Source organism: Anolis carolinensis, chromosome 2, assembly GCF_035594765.1.
Source record: "Anolis carolinensis isolate JA03-04 chromosome 2, rAnoCar3.1.pri, whole genome shotgun sequence".
Lineage (NCBI taxonomy): Eukaryota > Metazoa > Chordata > Lepidosauria > Squamata > Dactyloidae > Anolis > Anolis carolinensis.
Genome location: NC_085842.1, coordinates 306285001 through 306308177, shown reverse-complemented (window position 1 = coordinate 306308177; position 23177 = coordinate 306285001). Strand labels below are relative to the sequence as shown.

Here is a 23177-nt window from a genome sequence, read left to right as displayed (position 1 = left end):
ATCCTTCAGCTTTCCCAAAATGGCAGACTTCCCAATTAATACTCTTCCATCTCAGTTTTCACCTGCTCTTAAAATGTCCCAGTTTTCTCTCCTCTCACTTTCCCCTTTGTCCGCAGCTTGCTTCAATTACTGTCAAATCAATTCAAAATGCAAATGTACTTTGCAATGTATCCGTTCAGCAGGGAAGGAGGGAGGAGGATATGGAAACTTGTCCTTTCCTGAACAGTCAGGCAAACATAAACTGCCAATCAGTTTCTTCTAGCATGTCTCTTCTTCCTAACCACACTCTGATGTTGCTTGGCACAGGTGTCCCAGTTTTGTTCTGTGAAATTTTGGGATTCCTGCTTCATCTCTTTGCCATTTTCCCTCCACTGTCGCTTCAAGTGCCATGGAGTGCATGGTGGGCCCAAACGAGTTCAATAACCTCCTTGATATTCAGGGTATGTGGTGAAAGCACCATGTGTGTATGTGGGGGCCAAGGGGAAACAAATGTGTGAGGAAGAGGCAGATGGCCAGCGAGCAGATGAAGACAGAAAGTGAGCAAGATTTTAATTGCACAGGCTTGTGATTGAGGACAGCCTGTTTCTATGCATCCACCAAATGGTTGCTTCCACTCATGGAAAAAAAACATAGGAGTAACCTTGGATTTTTCTTCCATTTTTTAATTAAAAAGTTAGATTCTAAATCTAAACCCATCATTATGTTATATTTATAATGTAATGTATCTGCAACCCTTTTTATCTGAATGGCACAGTACAACTACTTTAATAAATATAGCTGTTATTAATGGAAAGAACTAAATCACAATTAAATTGTTACTTTAATTTGGAACTTTCATGTTCAGGGTTGCAAAGAGGGAAAGAGGCACGCGTGTGCACACACACACACATGCACACACACAAATATACAGTAGAGTCTCAATTTTCCAACACTCGCTTATCCAATATTCTGGATTATCCAATGCATTTTTGTAGTCAATGTTTTCAATATATCATGATATTTTGGTGCTAAATTCGTAAATACAGTAATAACTACATAGCATAACTACATAGCATTGAACTACTTTTTCTGTCAAATTTGTTGTATAACATGATATTTTGGTGCTTAATTTGTAAAATCATAACCTAATTTGATGTTTAATAGGCTTTTCCTTAATTTCTCCTTATTATCCAACATATTCACTTATCCAACGTTCTGCTGGCCCGTTTACATTGGATAAGCGAGACTCTATTGTATAACCATGGTACATTCTTCCTGGGCTTAAAAAGACAGTGCACTGCTCATGAATAGATAATCAGATTTGGAGTGTGCAGGTTTGATTTTAAAATCTGAAGCTATTCCATATTTAGGAGACCTTAGATAAGTCATTCTTTTTCTGGGCCTATCTTATTTCATAGGATTGTTTTGGGAATAAAGTAAAGCAATCCCACACCAGAGAGTCAATGCAATGTAGTAGTGATATGAATGCTGGACTGTGACTCTGGATGGTCTCCAAAGTCACAGTCCAGCACTCATAACACTACACTGCCCTGGGTTCGAATCCCTGTTCTGCTATGGAAACTCTTAGGGTGACCTTGGGCAAGTCACATCCTTTGTGCTTCACAGGAAGGCAAGTCCCTCAGAAGAAATCTTGCCAAGAATATCTCACAAAAGGTTCACCTAGAGCAGCGATGACCAACCTATGACACGCGTGTCAGCACTGACACGCCTAGCCATTTTTGCTGACATGCTGCCGCATGCAGATTGATTGGATGACTAATGCCTTTTGTGGCCAAATTTGGTGTGATTTGATCCAGTGGTTTTGTTACTCCATGGGAATTATGCACATTACATTTTTATATATATACAGTATATATATATATATATATATATATATATATATATATATATATATATATATATATATACACACATACATACATACACACACACACACACATATACACACACACACACACACACTATTATTATTCTATTATTATTGTAGTATATTATTATATTATTACTATTATATTATTATTATATTATTCATTATTCATGACTACATTGAAACTACAATAGAGAGAAATCAGCATGGAAACTGCAAGAGGTACCATAGATTGTTGTACATGGAAATAATGGTAGTAAATAGTTTTTGATTTATTAAATAGTTATATATTACAATTATATATTTTTGTTATTTAAACTATATATATTGTGAAATTATGGTTTTTTTCTCAAAGTGACACACCACCCAAGTCATGCTAGGTTTTTTGGTGAATTTTGACACACCAAGTGCAAAAGGTTGCCCATCATTGACCTAGAGTCACCATAAGTTGAAGGCACAACAACCTTGAGCACCCTAAAAGACTGAATGACAATATGAAGTTTAAATAAAAAGTGTCCACTCTCTTCTCTCCCATGAATTTAAAATATGATGATCCCACAAACTTTTAATTGTTTTTAAGTTTAGAAATCAGAAATGACTTTCAGTTGTTTACGCTTACCAAAATCTAGAAAAATAATGCAAAACACTGGCACATTCAGATCTCTGACCCAGTATGGAAAATATTGTATAACCTTGTAAATAAACACAATACTGGTTTGGGAAAAAGCCCTGAGATAGCAATTAAGCTTCCAAAGCCCATTGCTGTTTTAATAAAAGTTTTAAAGATGCTGGATGGTAAGGAGAATGTTGACTTCCAGGTAGATGGAACTTAATTAAACTTTTAATTTTGTCAGCTCACCAATGGCCAGAGGTGTTATAACAATGTTTTTGTGAAATATAGCTAACATTAAGAAATCAGTATCACAAATAAATCTATACCATTTTCTTCTACTGAACGTGGAGGAAATTGAAGAATGGAGTTGGGCAAAAGTTCTTTATTCTGTTATCCAAAATCCCATTACTACCATGTTTACAGAAAGGGATGGACCTTTTGTCCAAAATTCAGTTAAAGTTTTTCAGAAGTGGAGTTGTACATGCATGATGCAGAAATACATTTGGATGTGTGTTCAGTGACACAACACTGCTAATCCACACAGTCAATGTATAATTCCACAGGTAATTTTTACTATGTAGGTCCAATGCAGGATCACAGCATTCTTGGAAAAACTTTAAAGAAGGGATGGGGATGATGAGCTCTGGTGAGTACCAAGGAAACTGTTGAATTGATCAAACCACTTTGCAGCTCAGGAAGCTTTAGCACCAGGACTTATTCGAGAATAGACATCTGATATATCACCATTTTTATTTGTGTCCAGCTAAATATAGTAGAAAGCCCACATGCCTTGCGGGTTGGATGAGGACATTGGAAGACTAGGGTTCAAATCCCTGCTTAGCCATGGGAACCCACAGAGGCAAGGTTTATCCCTTTGAATAAACCTTGCCAAGAAAGCCCTGTGATCAGTTGTCAGAAACAACTTGAAGACACACAACAGAAACAGATTAACTCTGCTATCACCACTTCAGCCCAACTGAATGTGGATTAAGAAGGTTCCCAGATCTTACAGTACTTGGAGAAAATGAAGGGAAGGAGCCTTAGGAAAAGAACTTTAGACCAGGCATGGGTGTTTGGACTTCAACTCCAACAATTTTTAACAGCTGTAGGCTGTTAGGAATTGTGGGAGTTGAAGTCCAAAACACCTGGAGGGCTGAAGCTTGCCCATGTTGGCTTTAGATAGCCTCAATGAACCCAAAATCCACATAACAGATTTAGATTAAGGAGTTATGAATAACCGGCATACACAGTATCTCTAAGGAGATAGGATTAAACAAACCATTTGGAAAGGGTGCATCCAACAAAGGTAGCAAAACATAACTAAATCCCTGTTCTAGGCATCTGAAATATGGGTCTCACTTACAGCAGAAGGCACAATCCATCAGCACGTGCATCCATTGTTATGGATCAAAGACAGATTTCACTGTCCAAGGTTTTACACACAAACCTTCAGCAGCCATATGCAAATTTCATTAATCAGTCCCAGCCTGAGTAGCCATTGTGATTCTGCATTCTGAAGTTGTGAGAGGTAACACATAAAACAGAACACCTTTTAGGCCTCTTCTACACTGCAATATAATCCAGATTATCAAAGCAGATAATCCACATTATCTGTTTTGAACTGGGTTATCTGAGTCTACACTGCCATATAATCCAGTTCCAATCAGATAATCTGGATGTTATATTTCATGTACAAGGAGCCTTAAATTTCTCTGGTCTAATGCCATGGAATCTTGGGAACTGTAGTTTTACAAGGCCTTTGGCCTTCTTTACCAAATGGTTCTGACACTTCACCAAATTGCAACTCCTAGGATTCCATAGCATTGAGCCAGGGAAGTCAAAGTGGTGTTGAACTGCATTAATCCTACAGTGCAGATGCATCCAGTAATTCACAAGGGCTTAACTCTGGTTTGACACTTTTAACCTGCCTTGTGTCTACATGAGACTCACTGGGAATTGCACCAATTTCTAGATCCCTTTGAAACACATAAGTTGCCATCTAACGCAGGTTTGGACTTCTTCACACAGATCATTGAATTTCAACCAGCTCTCCACATTTGTGGGTTTGACTTTTGCCAATTTGATTTAAATCCATTAATCTCTGGGAATTAGGTCCTCCAGTGTGCTTCTATGGTCAGCTTTCAGCAGACTCTGCTGGGGGACCTAGAAATTCCTAGTCAAATGTTCTCTATGGTTTTAAAAATGGCATTTTAAACATTATGATTTTTCACTTTGATGGGGTTTTTGTGCTCCTAACCCCAGTGAATGTGGAGGGCTGATTGTATTCCTGGCACAAGCTTCCTGATTGTATCAATCTTGTCAAATCTTGAGGAGAATCAACTATGCAGGAAAACAATGACTGATTGACTGTTGTGACTGCGCCTTCGGGGATTATGGTTGATGGTGATGGAATTCGGAGAGGAAGAAAAAACCCTCGTGATGAGGGTTCACTGGAGGAGTTGCGCAGGAGAGCTATATGGGGGGTCTTCTGAGGAAGATTCAGATGGGGAGATGGATGCTGAGGAACAGGTGGTGGCTGGGGAAGCGGGCACTGAATGGGCACAGCCACCGGAGATGTCTGGGATTTGGGGCTTATGGATACTTCTGAACCTGGGGTTTCTGCAGGAGCTGATCCCAATTGGGATGCTTGGAGAAGGGAGGATGGTTCTTTAAGTGTTCATGGGGCTAAGTGTGGGCAGGATGATTGGGACTCCGACGAATTGCTAGGTACTCCAGATCCACGAGCTCTAGCTGTGTGGAGTTCAGACTGAGTAGATTTGGGACACCTGGTGTTTGGGTGTGAGTGTTTGGTCACCCAGGAGGAAGGGGAATAAAATGGGAATGTTTGGCCACTGCACTTTGCGTGTGGCAAGGTGTTGCTGAGGCGCCATTGGGATCTCTGTGTTTCTGGACTTGGACTGTGATTCGGATCTGCTGATACCATCTGGCTTGGCTCTCGCTGTGTCTTATCGTGGACCTGTTTTGGATGACTGCACCCTCTTCGAACTTTGAATTTGACCTGGCTTCTGTCTACGCCCTCTGACTGATGGCTACTCCTGGCTTCTGACTATTGGTTTGTCTTTCGGAATTTCTGCTGCCTCCTGACCTGACCTTGGATTCTTCTGACAACGGCTATTCATCATCCCTTTGAGGCTCTCGGCTTATCTGCACCGTGGAAGCAGCTTTACTGCTTTTCTAGTTTGTTTATTTTCCAGCAATTAACTCTATTTGTTTTCCAAAGCTGAATTGAAGCGTTATTTAGTTTTTTATTGAATGCCAGCATGGGAAATTAGCGTGGCTCGTTTTTGAGTTATTATTGTCCAATCTACTCTCGAAACACTGAAAAGTGAAGTGTTTCAAGGATATTTCCTGTGTTTATGTTATTTTTTGGCTTATCTTCGGAATAAACTTTGTTTTGTATGTTAACTGGCGTCTGACTCTTGACATTGACTTTGTTACATTGTTATTTCACTACACTGTTGCTTTCAAACTTGATCAAAAAGCTTCAGAAGCATCAGTATCATTCTCCTTATTTATCCATTGGTAGGATATACAGGCAGCTGGCATACCAAACAACTTATATTTACAATGCTGTTAAGTCACCATCTGATAAAGCAGGTGAGCAAAGTGCAGCTCCTCAAATATTACATTATAAATCCCAGTATTCCTCAGCATTTGTTGTACAGTTGGCCTTCTACATCTGTGGGTTTAATTCTTGCGCCTTAGATTACACTATGTAGCATGATTTTTGTTCCTGGATTATAAATGTAAATTCCTAATTGGTTATATCATAAACACATGAAAAAAATATTAAACCACAAAAACTTTGGTTCTGTGGGACATCCTGCAGCACATTTTGCTATAGTTTTTCAATGACTATCTCCTCCAGTCAAAACCAATTCAACATAGTTTGTGGCAGCCACACAAACAAAGTTTCTGGAGTATAACAACTGCAGTGCTTTTGAAGTAAGTACGACACAATTGAACAGGAAATAATACTTTCAAACCAGGAACAGATTTTTTTTTTCAAATGCTGTTACATGTTGTTAATACATAGTGGATGGCATGATTTTAATGTTGAATGTAATGTTTTTAAATGTTTAATATGTATTAATCTTAATTCTATTTATTTTAAGCTTATGTTTTGTATGTATTTAAGGCATCGAATAATTGCCACCTGTAAGCCACCTTGAGTCCCCTTTGGGGTAGAGAAAGGCTGGGTATAAATAGGGTAAATAAATAAATAAATATGCTATCTCTAGGAATCTCTAGGTCCTCTAGTATGACTGTATTTTTCCACTTTTTAGGGGATCCTGCCCCCTCATGTAGACCCTGCTATAATGCCTTTGCCAATGAGGAGTTGCAGACCACACTTTACCTGACCCTGGGATAAATAGCTATCATTTATCATTATGAAAACACCTACTTCATATACAGAATACAGTAGCATCAAACATCGGCATTTTGCATGGAATGGATTACAGAAAAGAAGAAGATCCTTCTCCAGATCCTGGAGATTTCTGCTGCTGTTCAAAATAGCCAACTTTAAGCTTGCTCAGGAGGGTGAAACTTGTGGCCTTCCCTATTTTGCTGGGATACAACAACAGCAGCAGCAGCAGCAACAACAACAACAACAGTAGTAGAGTCTCACTTATCCAATGTAAACAGGCCGGCAGAACGTTGGATAAGCGAATATGTTGGATAATAAAGAGAGATTAAGGAAAAGCCTATTAAACATAAAACTGGGTTATGATTTTACAAATTAAGCACCAAAACATCATGTTAGACAACAAATTGGACAGAAAAAGTAGTTCAATACGCAGTAAGGTTATGTTGTAATTACTGTATTTACGAATTTAGTACCAAAATATCATGATATATTGAAAACATTGACTACAAAAATGCGTTGGATAATCCAGAATGTTGGATAAGCGAGTGTTGGATAAGTGAGACTCTACTGTACTACTACTACTAATAATAATAATAATAATACTCTATCTTCCTAAGGGGACTCAGAGTGGATTGGAGGTACAGTAGAGTCTCACTTATCCAACATAAACGGGCCGGCAGAATGTTGGATAAGCGAATATGTTGGATAATAAGGAGGCATTAAGGAAAAGCCTATTAAACATCAAATTAGGTTATGATTTTACAAATGAAGCACCAAAACATCATGTTAGACAACAAATTTGGCAGAAAAAGTAGTTCAATATGCAGTAATGCTATGTAGTAATTACTGTATTTATGAATTTAGCACCAAAATATCACGATATATTGAAAACATTGACTACAAAAATGCGTTGGATAATCCAGAACGTTGGATAAGCGAGTGTTGGATAAGTGAGACTCTACTGTACATATATGACAAACATTCAATGCTGTTATACGATTGACAAATACAAACAGTACATAAGCAAAGGCAAGGCTTCCTTCTTTTTTCATTTCCAGCATCTAGAGGCAGTGCTCGACCCAGCCATGGGGAGGTGCTGTTGTTCCATTCTTCCAAGCCGAGGAGCCTGTTCATGCATGGATGCCTTCCTGGTTGAACTGCCACATGTTTTACCTCCCCGCCAGAGCAATACCAATTTATCAATTCACATTGCTATTTTTGAACTGCTAGGTAGGCAAAAGCTAGGCTGACAATGGGAGCTCACCCTGCCCGCAGCTTGAACTGCCAGCCTTCAAGTCGGCAAAATGTTCTGTAGCTGGTGGTTTAATCCAACGTGCTAGCCGTGGCTTTAACTCCCATCATCCTTGGGCTTTGATGCAGTGCATCTACATGTAGAATTAATGCAATTTGACACCGCTTTAATTGCCAAGGCTCAATGCAGATTATAGCTTTACAAGATTTTTAGCCTTCTTTACCAAAGAGTACTGGTGCCTCACCAGACTACAACTCCATAGCATTGGACCATGGCTGTTAAAATGCTGTCAAACTGCATTAATTCTACAGTATGAATGCACCCTTAAAGACCCATTGTTTTCTCAATGCTGGCCAGTTCAATGGGTTCCTCATATTTTTGTCCATGACTGCAATGTATCTTTGAGAAAATAGGAGGGATCTGCATGTAGTGTTAAGAGGGGAAAGGACTCTGAGTGACATTTCAGTGAATTATTTTGCTGTGGCCCACTGACTATTACAACATTGGCAGTCCTGACACTCAGATTAATTGCAAAACTGCTGAGATTTTTTTGCAATGAACAGCTACAGCACGCTGCACCACTGTGTCAATCAAGAAGAGAATATTCTAAAAATAAAAATGTTTACCAGGCAAACAACGAAATTGAGAAAGACAGAGCCAAGAAAATAAAAGCAAGACTGTCTCCTTGTCCCTGTGGCATGGAGCTGTGCACGTAACTGTCTAAATGCAAAAATGATCAAGGTTTAAAATGTCTTCTGCTATTATTACGCCACGTGAGTTATCCCTCAGACAAAGGCAGCCCTATCGTGATAAGATTGCAACAGTAGCGGCTTTAGAAAGCCAGATACGGGCAGACCAAGATAAGGCTGCCCAAAAAGCATGCTATTAGTTGCAAAATTTGGCCCATTAAATGCACTCTAGTAAATCGCAATCCAGAATGGGCAGACACAGTGCAGCGTGATTTTTCTTCCAGCTTCCCACATTTTTCTGGGTGCAAATGAGGAAGATACACAGGTTGCCATGTTTTGCAGTGGCAGCCCTGGGTTGCATTTTAATCTCTGTGCTTTTAAAACAAACCCCTTAAAATGGCACTATATTTTAGAGAAAATGCTCCTCTGCCTGAGTTGTGTGCCTAAATGCTTTCCCAGAATCTCCCATTTTCCATCATGCTTGTTTTCGAAGCTAAACCAAATATGCAAACTCATACCCTTTGCTGATTCTGTTTATCTACATTCTGCTCCAGAATCTTTATCTTATATCACTCTTGATTTGAAAAATAAGCCAAATACGCACACAAACATATAGACTTTATATGAGCTAACATTTAAAGAGAGGTTTGTGTGTCTGTGCCGCAAGAACACATCTCTTTATGTGTCTTGCCACCCTCCCAGCCAGTTTAATCCAGCCTCACAAAGAAGGAGCTCAAATTTGCCAAAACAACTGCTCCTGCCAGACCCATTTCTCCTTTCTTCTGCCTTCTCTTTCCTTGTAATTAAAACATGGCAGCGAGGCGCAGGAGGGGGAGGGAAATGGCTTTTTGCTCTTCTTTCTTCACCTTCTTCTCTCTTTTCTTTCCCCACAAAAGGGAATCCCTGATTTTATAAAGTAGGGAAGGAAGAAAAAGAGGAGAGGAAAAAAGAAAACTTAAAAATAAGTCACCAATAAAAGAAGAAAGCTTAAAAAAAAAGCCTCTTGTCTCTCTCTTTCCCCCCTTGTCTTCACTCTCCTTGTAATTAAATCAAGCCAGGCAGGAGAAGGGAAATGTGTTCTTGAAGGCTTTCATGGCCGGAATCACTGGGTTGCTGTGAGTTTTCCGGGCTGCATGGCTATGTTCCAGAAGCATTCTCTCCTGATGTTTCTCCCACATCAATGGCTGGGATCCTCTGACGCTGTGAAGTATATTGGAAACTAGTCAAGTGGGGTTTATATATCTGTGGAATGTTCAGGGTGAGAGAAAGAACTCTTGTCTGACTGAGGTGAGTGTGAATGTAGCAATTGGCCAGCTTGATTAGCATTTGATGGCCTTGTGGCTTCAAGCCTGGCTGTTTCCTGTCTGAGGGAATCCTTTGTTGGGAGGTGCTAGCTGGCCCTGATTGTTTCATCTCTGGAATTCCCCTGTCTTCTGAGTGTTGTTCTTTCTCTACTGTCCTGATTTTAGAGTTTTTTTGTTCATTTTCATTGTTTCTTCCTTTCTGTTGAAATTGTCCAACAAAGGGTTTAAACCACAGTGCAAGATTCAAACCGAAATTTGGATCAAAAGAAGAGGTTGAAAATGAAGACAGCTGTTAAATTACAGCTGCATAAAAGATTGTTGGAAGTCACCATCAATAAAGAACAACACTTAGAAAACAGAAATTCCAGACAGGAAACAATTAGAGCCAGGTAACACCTCCCAACAAAGGATTCCCCCCAGGCAGGAATGAGCCAGACCTTGAAGCTGAAAGGCCATTAAATGCCAATCAAATTGAGTAACTGCAACTTCCACACTTGCCTCCAACAGACAAAAGAGTTCTTTCTCCCACCCTGGACATTATTCCACAGATATATAAACCCCACTTGACTAGTTTTCCAACATACCTCATTACCTCTGAGGATGCCTGCCATAGATGCAGGCGAAACGTCAGGAGCGAATGCTTCCGGAACATGGCCATACAGCCCGGAAAACTCACAGCAACCCAAGCCTCAGTTCGAGAGAGAAAGGGAGAGGAGGGAAATGTCTTTTAACTCTTCTTCTTTCTCTCTGCAAGAGGGAATCCCCGGTTTTATAAAAGGAAGGAAAGGAGGGGAGGCAAAGAAGAAAAGCCTGTAATAAAAGGCCGAGGGTGGTGATGATGATGATGATGGCGACGGAAGAGAAGGGGGGGAGAGAAGAGGAAGCCTTCCCCTCCTTCGCCCCTTCACACTCCAGTGACAAGTTTTAAATTGAATCCACAGGGGAGATCCTCTTCCACCCAGCCTTGTCCTCCGGCCCCCCACCTCCACCATCGCGGTGTGTGTTTTCCCTCTTTTCCCCTTCCTTCCTTCCTTCCTTCCTTTCTTCCTCCTCCTCCTCCTCCTTCTCCTCGCCCCGCGATCTCTCCTTCTGCTTCTCCTTCTTCTCCCATGGATGTGCAACCATCTTTCCCAGGCCTGGCTCTTTCTCCCTCTGGCAGCAGCAGCAGCCGCAGCAGCAGCAAAGGGAAAGAGGCAGCAGCCCTTTAAACATGTCTGCCTGGAAATAAAGGCACCCTGGCCAGGATCAGCCCCTTCCCCGGGTTTGGCAACAAGCTGGTCCCTTGCCCAAGGCTACTACTACTCACTCCTACTACTACCAGCAGCAGCAACAGCAGGTCTGTTTGCATGGGGGGCGAGGAGGTTGCATGCAAAGTGGGCAGAGGAAGGGGAGAGCTATCTTCTCTATCTATCTACATACATAGACAGACATGTGTTTAAGGCATCCCCTAAATATATGCAATAGCAGCTGCAAATTCTGGAATCTCTTCTCTTAGTGCAATTTTTTTTTCCTTCGTGCATTTCTCTCCAAGCTGGGCCAAGAAGTCACAACCAGGGTTTCAATATGTAATAGATCCTTTATTTATTTTTAACTTTTTTTTCGTGTCAAGTTGCTTCTGGAGTGAGAGAATTGGCCGTCTGCAAGGACGTTGCCCAGGGGACGCCCTGATGTTTTTAATGTTTTTACCATCCTTGTGGGAGGCTTCTCTCATGTCCCCACATGGAGCTGGAGCAACTGGAGTTGCTTCTGGAGTGAGAGAATTGGCCATCTGCAAGGACGTTGCCCAGGGGACGCCTGGATGTTTGTGATGTTTTTACCATCCTTGTGGGAGGCTTCTCTCATGTCCCCGCATGGAGCTGGAGCTGATAAGGGAGCTCATCCACGCTTTCCCCGGGTGGGATTCGAACCTGGCAGCCTTCAGGTCAGCAACCCAACCTTCCAAGTCACAAGGCTTTTATCCCCTAGGCCATCGGAGGCCTAGGTACATTTTTAACTTACATGACATCATATACTTTATGTGTAAAGGAAATACATTTACACAATATGTGAAATCTATAAAGAAATAATTTTCTAAGCATAAGGCTCCTTTGTGACTTTTAGCCCTCCCTGTCACAGCCTGGGATTTTATTTTCTTGGGGCAATACTTTCCCCTTTTTTTTTGCAATTTCTCTTATTATTGTACATCCGGAACAGGATTAAAGATCCCAATAGAGAAACTTGAAAAATTCATCCGCTTCCAGGATGCCAGCAGGACTGAATCCTTTGAACCCCTGGCCTAAAATTGTTGATTCAGATGGAAATCACTATATTATAAAATTTCTTCTTCACTATTCAGGTCCCTTTGTAGCCTTCAAATAAATTGCTACGGTTACTTTTAAGTGGTAAAAAGTTCATACATCTTTTGAGGACATGCACATGTATATATGTATGTGTATGTGTGTGTGTGTGTGTGTGTGTGTGTGTGTGTGTGTATATATATATATATATATATATATATATATATATATATATATATATAAAATTTTTAAGGGTACTACCAAGCCCCACTAGAAAAAGAGGGAGAAAATAAGGAAATAACAGAAATATAAGGCAGAGAGCGAGAGAGAAAGTGGGGTAGGAGGAGATCTATCATATCTGTTATTTCTATGTGTCTATATGTCTTATTTTTGTATTTTTCCTCATTTCCTCCCTTCCATTCCAGTGGGGCCTGGCTGCTGCATCTGTTTGTACGCTGGGGCATAAAACACAAGAGGAAAAAAAAGAAAAGTGCGGTCCATAATCTGTCTGCAGCTCTGCCTCCCTCCCCGGCTGTTGTGCCAAAAAAAAAAAAAGAGGCGAGACATGAAGTGCAATCACGGTTTCTTTCTCTTGCTATGGGAAAGAGCTGAGCAAGGGCCTTGCTTTTCCATGCATCTAGGCCACAAGCCAGGGAATGCCTTGGGAACGCTTGCCTGGAGCGGAGAGAGGCCTGGCGGCGGCAGGAAAATCAATCCCCGCTGCTGCAAACAAAGATGTTAGGCCTCCATTGAGGCTGTTGAAGCAGCTCGCAGGCCCCGGCTTGCTTTTTCCCCACTTCAAGCATAGGAGGCTTTTTATCTTTATTCTTGCAGGGTTGTGTGATTTGTTTTATGTGCTCACATGAGTAAATTTATTAGGCCCAGTATTATTTTCCTCCTTTCCTTCCCAAAAGGAAAAAAAGGTTGAGTATTTGTTTTGTTTAACAACAACAAAAGCAACAATTTTATTTCTTACCCACCTCTTGTTGTGGCTCAAAGAGGTTCACAGCACAGTCAAACCATACAGACATTGCAAAAATTCTATAAATATATTAAAATACAGTTCTATAACAGGTACATATTTTTTTATAAAATACATATTAAATACTCAAGACAGAGACTAAAAGACAAGACACAAGTTTTAAAATTCATGCTTAAAACTGGCTGGGTGCATTATTCAATACTGGGTGCATTAGTCAATTCTTTGGACCAGAATTCTTCAGCTCCAAATGTGCGTAAAGTTGAATATTTCTCATCCATAATACTCCAAAATTGTCCATATGGATGGTTAGGATAGTGACCCTTTTATTTTCTGGTGGTTCTGTGTACACAAATGTTGCTTCATGCACAAAATTATTACAAAATATTGAGTTAAGGTTATTTTCAGAGGAGTGCAGTGTGCCTTTGTTCTCCACCAGGGTTCCAGGATTTGTCATAGATACCAAAATGCCCAGGTCCCATTATATACAAATGGCAAAATCAAGCTTTGGCTTTGGGATTAAAAAAAAATATCAATACGTCCTTCCCATTGTGGTCATGCTAGTATTCCAACATCTGAAAAAATCTGAAAAATGGAACATTCCTAGTACGAGGCATTTTGGATAAGGGATATTTGACTAGTACTTTTTTGTAGGTGGGAGTTGACCCATGACTTTACTGGGAAGGGCCTCTTTTGTGTATTTTTAAAGATTCTTGATTGTACATTTTCTTAGAAGCTTTTTGGCAGGTAAAATCCGTTTTGTTTCTTAATATGCCATATGACTTTCCCCCTTTGTTTTACTGCAGTAGCCTAACATGGCTTCTTTCCCTGGAAATTAATCCTAGACATCTGGTTTCAGATGGCTATAAGATTTATAGTAGCTACATGGGATGAGTAGGGAACCTTTGGTGTTGCAGATGCATCCATGTATGTGCCTTCAAGTTGTTTGTCTACTTATAGCAACCCCATAGGTTTCATAGCGTTTTCTTAGACAAGAACTCAGAGGAGGTTTTACAAACTCCTTCCTCTGAAATATAGCCTATAGCACTTGGTATTCATTGTTGGTCCCCCATTATACTAACCACCAGATATGACCCTGCTTAACTTCTAAGATTAGACAGGATCCCTAGGATTTATGTGGCCGCTACTATGTATAAGGCTTACATACTTGTTTCTATATTTGGCTTAGATGTTACTATGTAATTGGCAGATTTGACTGTTTGGGAGGTGCCCATCTGAAATGTGACTAACTATAACTATATTGTTGAGTTCAGCATACTATAGCTTTACCTCCTTGGATTGCTAATGGATTGAAATGCATAGCTAAGTGACCAATCTTCTGAGCAAATGTGGCTTTGCATTATTTGAAGCTGCTCCAGAATGTGACCCCCCCAATGTCAGCTATGTTGTGCCATATGAATGAACTGCAACTCTTCCCAGAAAATAGGAATATATGGGTCAGCATTATACCCAGTGAGACACTGATTTGGTTTCTATCAAATCAGATGAAGTCTCATTTGTTTTGGTGTCTGAACCAGTGCCCATATACAAGCCATGGTTTGTTAGCTAGCTGCAAACCATAATGCAGCACGTGGCATGTGTAAATCATTGTTTGTCATTGTGTTTGAACCTAAGACCATGGGCGAGTTATTTTCCCAAATCCTTCCTGGACTATAAATTTGACAAAAGAGGAAGAAACATTATAGAGGAAACAAACTGTTATTTGTTTATTTGTCTGTTGGACAAAGCATGCCTAAAACAAACCACAATAGCATAAACCATGATATTGCCTACTCTGATTGACAGCAGCTTCCAGAGTCTCAGACACAGGCTTTTTGGATTTTTCCCAAACTGAAAGAAAGTACAGGCAGTTCCCAAGTTTCAAACATCTGACTTACAAATGACTCATAGTTAACTGGAGTGAGACAACAGGAAGTGAGAGAAATCTACTGGAAAAGTTATCATGGGGAAAAGGTGTCTCCACTGAAACTTTATCACCAATCCTTGTTTCCACATGAAGCCAAATTTTTCAAAATTCAATTCTCACAGGGACAGGAAGTGGGGCAAAATCTTTTGAGCAGGGGCACAGATAGCAAGATAAACACAACGGGAGTGTTAACCCTTCCCTATGCTAGCCAAAGCTACAAGCTGAAATTACACCTGAAAATTGTACCTATTCCGACTTATAAACAAATTCAACTTAAGAACAAACCTATATGACCTATCTTGTCCATAACTACCTGTATTGAGAGAAGGCCCAATGCTGTGTTACCTTTGTGAAATGGTTGCTTGTGCAAACCCTTGCTGAGTAGTTGACTTCCATCTTGCACCAGAAGCTTTGGATATTTGTATAATACAGATAAGCTGATATCAAGAGTATGCTACAATGGGAAGAATTACACGAGCTGTATCTCCTATAACTGTGTAATTGAATTCTTTCTATCATACTGATTGATGTGTATGGAAGCCAACCACTCCTCAGGAGCTTTGGATTGATGATGATGATGATGAAGATGATGCTATTATGTTTTATACCCTGCATTTTTATCCATAAAGGAGACTCAAAGCAGCTCAGTAATGAAGCTTGAAAATCAATTGTACTAGAAACTATTATAATATGAGAACAGGATGGAATGAAGGAATATGCTAATAAAGGATTTGAGGGCTACATTAAGACAATTAGTATTACCTTATTCACTGGGATCTGGCTCTATTTTAGGTAAGGTAGCAGGCTATTAATAAAATGGTGGCTTCTGTCTAGAAGACCTTACACTGAATGACCATGAGGACTTAACCAAAATGAGTGTGAGGTCTGGAAAATGAATAATAATGGTTATGAAGTGACCCTCAGTGCATGGACAGGAAGGAAAGAAAGAAAGAGAGGAGTTGCCTTTAAAAGACCATTTTCAGTAGTCCTCATTGTGCCTGATAGATTCTAAGTTAAACAAAGAAACAAATATAATGTACTTTGTTACTGTTAAGGTAGCACAGAAAAGGTTGTGGCTAGAACTTGTGAGATCAGTCATTGTATAGGAAGGAGCCTCCGGTGGCCTAGGGGATAAAAGCCTTGTGACTTGAAGGCTGGGTTGCTGACCTGAAGGCTTGCAGGTTCGAATCCCACCCGGGGAGAGCACGGATGAGCTCCCTCTATCAGCTCCAGCTTGATGCGGGGACATGAGAGAAGCCTCCCACAAGGATGGTAAAACATCAAAACATCTGGGCGTCCCCTGGGCAACGTCCTTGCAGACGGCCAATTCTCTCACTCCAGAAGCAACTCCGGTTGCTCCTGACATGAAAAAAAAAATGTATAGGGAGATGTTTAGATTTGGAATGGAGGGCGTGGGATTGTGTCGACAAAAGGATGGGAAGAAGGTTACATAGGTCAAAATGTCAGATGTTATTGGGCACGGGCAGAGTTTGGTGGTTCTTGTGCTTTTAAATGATGTAGATCCCAGAAGGTTCAGCTGTGGCTTCAGACTTGAGAACAGCAACATTGTCTGAGGACCCTGAATCTAGGTGAGGGGGATATAATTCATTTCATGTTGTATTTAGACAAGGCCATCCGTGCAGAAAATACATGTGGAGAAGAGGAATCGTGTCGGCGAGGGAAAGGCCTTGCTTTTATATAACCACCTTTCAGTGTGGATTGTTGCCACAAGGCCGGCGTTTTACATGTATCTGGTTAATGTGGGGAGAAAGGACACTCGGTAGTAGCCAGCCACCCCAAACGCAGCACGGACCTATGTGCTTGAGCTTGTTTCGGAGTAAGGAAGGCATGCTTTTTGCAGATGACCAAATGCTGGAGGAAGTAGGGGGAAGATCTCATTCTCTTGGGGAGCAAGAGACAAGGGGAGCCCTGCTTAGCAGCCACCCTCTTGCTCCTGCGGCCGAGTATCTTTGGTGCAGCAAAAAGGAGATCCTGTGAAGAGATTTTTTTTTAACTGCCGTCTCTTTCTCTCTCTCTCTCTCTCTCTTTGTTAGCTACAGACACACACAGCTTTCCAGCCAGGTTCTGGGAGGTAAGTTGTGGAGGAAAAAAGGCAAAAGAGGATGATTGGAATGCAGGCTGCTGTTCTGGTGGGTTGTTAGCAGGGATTGCGACTGGGGGAGAAACGAGGCGGGGGGAGAAACAGGACAGGAATTGCCCTCGCCCCCAAGAAGAAAGCAGCCGAGAGCCCCTCTGATTTTCAGGATTTGTTGGCAACTCAGCGAGGGTTGCCATAGCTTTTTATGTAGGGTGACCAGAGCCGGCTGAAACTGGTTTGAGGCAGATCAGCTCCTGAACACAATGCAGTCATTGAGCTGCTACAGTGGGATAGCTTCCTCCCTCCATGGCAGCCAAAAGCAGAGGATCTAGCAGAAAAGATACCACCATCCCCTAACAATATGTGAATGCACACTTTAGACACACAGCTCTGGTATGTGGCTAATGGGATAGTCATAAAGGTTTCTGTGTATCTGACTGCAATGACTTTGGCTGGTTCCTGCCTTTTTTTAAGTGGATTTTTTTGGAGGGGGGCATTCTTTTTTTCCCTTTGTAGACAACAGCTGAGATTTGTCTCCCAGATTAAAAAATGTTTCCTTTGTTTTGCCAGGAGGTACACATGGGTACCTAGGTGGATTTTTTTCTTCTTCTTTGCCAACTGAGCAAAATAAAAAAGAATGGTTTCTATTTCTGCTTATGCTTATGGCTGAAGATTGCTGCTTTGCATGCTGATTTTATTTACAGGATGCTGTCCTATAGGTTTCTTTTCAAGACTAAAAGAATGTGTGTACGTGTGTGTGTTGTGTCTCTGTTAAGGGCCAGGAGCAAACTATTGTTATAAGAATGTGCATGAAAGCATTTACGAAAGAGGCTTATAAAGGCATACTCTTTTCTTTTTTCCTTGTAGGCCTATTGATTGGGGCTGCCTTTAACCTTTTCAGGTTTTCAGTGGCTATGCGTCTGTGGAAGTATAGCTGACCATTGGCATTACCAAAAACATCTTCCACAGGTCAAGGTATAGAAGGTGAGCTATGGCATTTTTTGAGTATGATCATTATCACAATAGCATGGCGATGACATGTATGCAAAGCCTGAATGCAGTTTGTGATTCCAGAGCCAGGCACAGGGGCTAAATTAGGCAAAGAAATGCTATTAAACCCATCCAGGTTTTCTAAGATTAAAGGTGTCGCTTATAAAGGCTTATTCGTGGCCAGACTAGCAATTTTAGCTGCCTTTGTGTGGGATACCTTATAGGCAGACATGTCCTCCTTATGGTGAATCAGAAGGGAACAGGCCCCCACACGGCAATCATAAATTGTGGACCTTATGACAGAAAGCTGATTTGCATTCCTTTGCAATTAGCAGTTAAACTTGCAAATATGTTTAACTATGTCTATCTTATCATGAAAAAAATATTTTTTTACTCCACACATGTAAACACATCCTTGTCTTTTTTGTAAGTTACAGGAAATATGACCCAGAATAAATGATTTTATCCAGATGGAAAGTCCACATTATGTCAAACGTATTATGTATTTTGCATGCACAACTGCATTGTGGCAAAGGTTTTTGCAGTTCAGGGGAAGAGATGCATTTTAAAGGTTTTGTAGAACTCCAGTGGATTACTAGTAGGATAAATTACAATACATGAGCAATAATGGCATACAAATAGGAAACCGGATGGAGGCTGCATCAGCTGGTAAGCAATGTCTCCTTCTGACTCAGTGTTTCAGAACATTAGGTGATGGATAAGGTTTGTTTTTCTTCTCTTAAAAAATTACTTCGATTCGAGCAGACATTTTGCATCTTTCAGTGAAGCTGGAGGCTCCAGAGAAAGGGAGTGGGGGAGGCAGGAGAGAATGCAATCATGAATGTGGCAAAGGAAAGAACAAAGGCTCTTAGAGATTATGTTGGAACACTAAACATTTTTGCATTGGGGATTCTTTTGCTATAAACTGCGACTTCCCAAAACAGGAAATCGTCAGGAATTCTGGGCTTTTTACGAGCATTATGTTACTAAAATCCAGCCTGCTCCTAGCTGTCTTTGGTAATATACATCTGCAGTCATGAGGAAATATAATAGAAATAAAGATGGAGGATAAACAGGAGGAAAATGGGTTCTGATCCAGTCTGAAATTTGGGTTGTCCATTGTATTCAGGCGGAATAAAGTAGACAATCTTAAAAGCCTTGGGAGTATTTTGATTGGGTAAGTTCCATGGAGGCTGGTGACAGGCAGGGTTCGCTGCATTTAGAGGGTGACACAAGCATTAAGGAACCTCTTTATTTCCTGATTGTGCAGCAGATGACACAAGGTATTTAAGGAATAAATTGTAGTGTATTGAAAGTCGCATGTGATCTCTGTTAAGCCTGGAAATATTTGATAGAGAGGGTGTTAAACCAGGTATAAATGTATTGTGCTTCTCAAATTTGACAGAGCATTAAATAGCTTGCATGAAGGAGCCAAGTGCACTGTGATACCATCTTTGTGTTATGCTTAATATCAGGATGTAGTGGTTCTGTGTTTGTGTGTAGATGTCTGTTTTAGAAGCCATTGGTTCGTGTTACAGGATGGGAAAATATGGGTGGCTGCTCTGTATTGGGTCTCTTCTTTTTCTGAGGGCCAGGGTACATGAGATCACCATTTTATATGTTTTGTAGGCTTTTCTAGAACTGTAAGTACTGTTAATGCTTCAGTTTTGTGACAATATTCTTCGTGTATCCAGGTTTTGGAAATAGCAATGTGCTGTGTATGCTTGTATGTGTGTCTGTGTGTTGCCTGCTGCCTTTATTTTCCCTTGCTTACTGCAAAGATTCTCTCCAACATGCATAAACACTCACACACACTTTCTTTAAATATTGTGCTGGGAACAGTTTGCTGTAATATGAGAACTTGAACAGATAAATTGTTCATGATTCATTGGCTGTTTTTATAGTCAGGCACACATAGAAAAGAGATTTTGAGAGGGTACTTTTTTGGTAAAGAAAAATATGTAGGCCATCCTTTTAAACTGAAAAATGAAGATTTGAGGCTGGCATTCTTAGTAAGGGCTGATGTTGGTGGGTAGCTGAATCTGCTTCAGGACACATTCTTTCAGTGTTTAATGGAGTTCAGATTTTTCGGAAATGAAATAACCGGGTGTTGTTTTGACCAGGATCTTGCATAGAAGGTACAGATCAAGAATATTGATTTGTGTGACTGTGTTGACCCAGACATTTCTAGGCCTGCTTTTTTGCCAGTCATTGATGTGTTTCCCCCTTTTTAGAGTTTCCTCTGGCTGTCTTGAGCTAAAAAATTCTCAGTGTCATCTATTGTGCTTTTAGCAATGCAGACAAACCAACAGAAAAGGATTGTAGTGAGGCTGCTGTGCTTGCTTGCTGTTGTGTTCATTACCCTGGATCCAAAGGATCTCATGAGTGTTCTTTTGTCAAGTACTTTGTGCAGGAATTGTTTTCTGGTATTTACATTGTATGTCAGGTTTCTTCCTGCACTGTGGAGGAGGATCTTGTGGGACCCCAGTTTGCAGGCTGGGTTTGGCTGGGCTTGGAGGGAGGGCCTTGAGAAAGACAAACACTGGCTTAATATCTGTTTTCCATCTTGGCTGTACAGTATGACCCTCATATCTACAGGGGATATGTACCCAGACTTTGCATGAACCAGCAGAATTGTGAATGTTGATGAACCCTGTATAATTGAAGGACATCTGGCCCAAGAATACCAAGAGTTGTGGTGGAGGACTTAGAGCAGTGTTTCCCAACTGTTGGGCCCTCGGGTGTTTTGGACTTCGACTCCCAGAAATCCCAACCAGCTTACCAGCTGTTCGGAACTGTGGGAGCTGAAGTCCAAAACACCTGGAGGCCCAAAGGTTGGAAACCACTGATCTAGAGAGAACATATTGTTTCAGATATGGGTAAATGAAACCATTTCTCCAAATAAGGGGGTCATACTGTATTTAATTACATTGTATTAAGCAGAGTTGGTAACTGAATGTGTGGAACTGCTGGCAGTAGAAATCATAGATTGTTGCTTCAGGGAGCTGGCCTGAAATTGGAAGCAGAGAATTTACCATTATCAGAGCAAAATGCTAAATGACTTTTTAAAAAGCCTTCCTTATCACAGGCGATCATTTCTGGCTGAGTGTGATTGTCTTCCAAGGGTAGAGTTTTGGCGGTGGATCCATAAGTGACTGTAGAGACCTATTCTGGATCTGCATGGTATTTTGCAGTGAGGTCATACATTTCCAGATGGAAGGTGGCCTCAACAAGGGTTGGCTTGGTGCTCCTTCCTCTTGCATGTATCTCCCATGTATTTGTGCCTCTTCAAAATCCACTGTTGGTAACAGCTGACCTCCAGTTACAATTCTCAAGGGTCAAGGCTTCCCAATTCTCCGTGTCTATGCCACAGTTTTTAAGGTTAGCATTAAACCCATCTTCATGTCCACCTACATTCTGTTTTCCATCCTTGACAACATGGCCAGTCCAGTGAAGTTGATTGTGAAGGATCACTGCTTCAGTGGTGATGGCCTTCGCTTTTTCCAGAACGCTGACATTTGTCTGCCTGTTTTTCCAAGAAATTTGCAGGATTTTTCAGAAGCAACTCTGATTGGATCTCTCCAGAAGTAAAGAGTGCTGTTTGTAGATTGTTTTGCAGGCATACAATAGAGTTGGAAGGACAATAGCTTTATAAACCAGCATCTTGGTATCCCTACCAAGATTCTTGTTTATTTCAAGCTCCATTATAGGAAGGTGGGGGCATTGGTGAATGTCAGTACAATACAACTACCACTTTGTGATTTGAAAGCATTGTCATGACAACACCCCCCCCCCCCACACACACACCCACACACAACTTTTGGTATTATATTGTACTACCAAATTTACAGAGCAATTAGTTATCCATTTCTTTCTATTTACATCTTGTATTTCACATGAGAGGGATGCAATTTTATTACAACAATAAACTGAAATTAAAGTGCAACCATTTAAAAAAGCCAGTGGTATTAGGTGAAACCTTCTGAAGTCTGGGGATTCCATGCCCAAGGGCTCAAATATTTTTGGCATCCTAATGGCCAGGAAATCTGGGACTTTATTGATGGCTTCCAGGCAGTTGCTTTGTCTTGCAGACTAGCTTCTTGTAGAAGTTAAACCTGAAACAAAGACAAAACCCAAAATTAGTGTGTAGGAGTTGAGAACATACATTGGAACACAGGACAACTAAATGTAAATCAATATAACCTTGATGGCTATAGATCCTCTCCCCTATCTTTTAAAAATTGATGCATGCTGATATTTTATCTCTATGTCACTCTACATTCTCCCTTATTTACAAGTCTCAGTTGTTTATTTATCCTTCCCTCCTGCTATAAGCTAAGGAAGACATACCTTGCCTCCCTCTAGGCCTAGTCACAGCCCTTTTTAACTTGACTTGCAATTTCCAGGACCATCAAATGACCTTGCAGTCTCCTTGCCCTCTTGGTTGTGGCAGATGATGATGAAGAAGTATGGAAATCTTTTTATTGCAACTTTCCCAACTTGCTGTCTTGCTAGATATGTTGGATTACAACTCCAGTTGTCTTTTGGCATCGGCTCAAGGTGATGAGATTGTGTTCTCTACCTGTGTAGAGAGTTCAGGAATGCTACATTTGTAACCCTATGGACATTATACTTCAGTACAGATTTTTCTTCATTAATGTTTTATATTATTTTTCTGTTATTTTGTCAAGTGACAAGATCAGTATCTGGATTTTCTAAATGATTGATGAAACTTTTCTGCCACTTTTGCTATGCTAAAACTGATAAACCATAGGCAGTTCTTATATAATAG

At 40.7% G+C, this 23177-nt stretch overlaps 1 protein-coding gene and 1 long non-coding RNA gene across 8 annotated transcripts in view; one reads left to right on the top strand and one right to left on the bottom strand.

Moving 5' to 3' along the window:
- The first annotated feature begins 10939 nt into the window (after nt 1-10939).
- The window catches only part of znf532 (zinc finger protein 532), a 57114-nt gene continuing 44876 nt past the window's right edge, over nt 10940-23177 (top strand). Inside the window, exons 1-3 of one of the 7 annotated variants that reach the window (XM_062972530.1) lie at nt 10940-11451; nt 17352-17389; nt 18263-18379. The gene's annotated coding sequence lies outside the window, so the exon portion shown is untranslated. The other 6 variants (XM_016996569.2, XM_016996571.2, XM_016996567.2 and 3 more) reach the window with 6 other exon arrangements.
- Nucleotides 21288-23177, bottom strand: part of LOC134296788 (uncharacterized) — a 37789-nt gene continuing 35899 nt past the window's right edge. The window contains exon 2 of the long non-coding RNA XR_010003642.1: nt 21288-22500. This is a non-coding gene — a long non-coding RNA (uncharacterized LOC134296788). The remainder of the gene's footprint in view (nt 22501-23177) is intronic.